Source organism: Palaemon carinicauda, chromosome 27 (assembly GCF_036898095.1).
Source record: "Palaemon carinicauda isolate YSFRI2023 chromosome 27, ASM3689809v2, whole genome shotgun sequence".
Taxonomy (NCBI): Eukaryota; Metazoa; Arthropoda; class Malacostraca; order Decapoda; family Palaemonidae; genus Palaemon; species Palaemon carinicauda.
The window spans coordinates 27,638,159-27,640,658 of NC_090751.1; the positions used below are offsets into that span (position 1 = coordinate 27,638,159).

Below are 2,500 nucleotides of genomic sequence, written 5' to 3' on the forward strand. Positions count from 1 at the left end.
AGCTTCTCATCCTTATAATGATGTATTTCCAGTATTCTGATTGGTTACGTAATTACTCCATTAGCCACTAACTATCCATCTTTAATATGACTCGAAAATCTCAAAATAGCCCACAGACGTCACGATTTGATCCCACGAAAAAAAAGAACGATTCAAATCGACAGATACTTGGGTATTATATCTGACAACAACAGGAAATCCAACTACACCGCAATAACAACTTTCAAAACTCGACTGAGTTCGTATGCTTATCATGATCTACGCCTTCTGTGGTCAATAACAACAGATAGGGTGCCTTAGATGTTAATAATAACAGCTAGCATGCTTTAACTGTTAATAACAACAACTAGCATGCTTTCACTGTCAATATCAACAACTAGCATGCTTTCACTGTCAATATCAACAGCTAGCATGCTTTCACTGTCAATATCAACAGCTAGCATGCTTTCACTGTTAATATCAACAGCTAGCATGCTTTAACTGTCAATAATCAACAGCTAGCATGCTTTAACTGTCAATATCAACAGCTAGCACGCTTTAACTGTTAATATCAACAGCTAGCATGCTTTAGCAAGTCAAAACAACAGCTAGCATGCTTTCACTGTCAATATCAACAGCTAGCATGCTTTAACTGTCAATATCAACAGCTAGCATGCTTTAGCAGTCAATAACAACAACTAGCCTGCTTTAGCTGTCAATAATAAAAGTAAGACTGCTTTAGCTGTCAACAACAACTGTTAGCATGCCTTAGCTGTCAATAACTTTAGCTAGCCTGCTTAAGTTGTCAATAAAAACACCTAGCCTGCTTCAGCTGTCAATAACAACAGTTAGTATGCCTTAGCTGTCAATAACATTAGATTGCCTGTTTTAGCTGTCAATACAACAGCAAGCCTGCTTCAACTGTCAATTACAACAACTAGCCTGCTTAAGTTGTCAATAACAACAGCTAGCCTGCTTGGCTGTCAATAAAAACAGCTAGCATACCTTAGCTGTCAATGACATCAGCTAGCATGCTTTAGCTGTCATTAACAACAGCTTGCCTGCTTAGCTGTCAATAACAACAGCTAGCAATACCTTAGCTGTCAATGACATCAGCTAGCATGCTTTAGCTGTCATTAACAACAGCTTGCCTGCTTTAGCTGTCAATAACAACAGCTAGCACACCTTAGCTGTCAATGACATCAGCTAGCATGCTTTAGCTGTCATTAACAAACAGCTTGCCGCTTTAGCTATCAATAATAACAGCAAGCCGGCTTTAGCTGTCATTGACAACAGCTAGCCTGCTTTAGCTGTCAATAACAACAGCTAGCTTGCTTTAACAGCCACAAACGCTTCTCGGTGTTAGGACCATAAATTTCCTTTGTTTGCGCATAAGCAAACAAACAATCCTTAAGGAAACAAGGTTCCCGCTGAGGGCAAACACATCACGCAACGCACAAACAACTTCTCAGACGGAACAGCGTTGGAAAAACGATCCATCTTGAAGAACCTATCCGAATGGCTTCGCTGTCTAAAGCGACAGAATCTCCCGCCGAGTGTTTTCCGTTTCGTGGGGTTTCGCATGATGCCCCTCGGAGGAAAAAGAAAGAACGCTTCGGGTGGCATATGGCCTCCAACTCGTTTTCTGACATGTAATAATGAGAGTGATTGGTGGATTCGCGTGATGTCTGGAGGAGAGCGAGATGCGAGAGAAGACGTGAGAGAGATGAAAGGGAAGACACAGCATCTTCTTTTCCTCTTTGCAAGCATTCATGAAAGAAGGTCCGACGTGTTTTTCATCCTCTAAAGAAGTCGAGATTCAGAAAGGCATTAGTAAATTAATGTTAGGAAAGGAGCTGCTCCCGGCGAATTAAAATAAAATTGTAAAATAAAACTTGGAAAAGGATTTTATTTTCGGGTCTATCAAGAAAACTGCTTATTACCGTTCCTTAAAATTTACTTTGTAATTTAATGTTAAGCAAATAAAGAAAAAGTTGTAAAATAGAACTTAGAAAATAATTATTTTTCAGTCCTATCAAGAAAACTTTACCACTGTTCATTAAAAAAAATATTTGTGTAAATTAATGTTAGGAAGGAGCCCACGGCAAATAAAGATAAAATTGTAAAATAAAAACTTAGAAAAAGGGATTTTTTTGGGTCTATCAAGAAACTAATTATCACAGTTCCTTAAAATTGTTTCATTTATAAGTTAATGTTGGAGAAGAAGCTACCGGCAAATAAAGATAAAGTTCCTTAAAATTACCCAGGAAATCTGGAGGATGCTGGGTATTAGGAAAGGCATTAGTGAATTAACATTAGTCAGGAATTAAAAAAAAAAAGATAGATAAAATTAGAAAAGTAATGAATTCCGAAAGTCTACACAGCAAAATAATTCTTTGATTATTGACTTGATTCAGTTATTCCTAGATATCAATATTTACTTTTCCAGAAGTTGAAATTCAATAGGAAAATACATAAGATGACCTTGAGAGAAAGTTAAGAATATACATATTGATGTAAA

General features: G+C 37.3%; 1 pseudogene; it reads right to left on the minus strand.

Annotated features, from left to right (window-relative positions):
• LOC137620854 (uncharacterized) overlaps positions 1-2,500 on the minus strand; it is a 214,789-nt pseudogene that overhangs the window by 209,611 nt on the left and 2,678 nt on the right.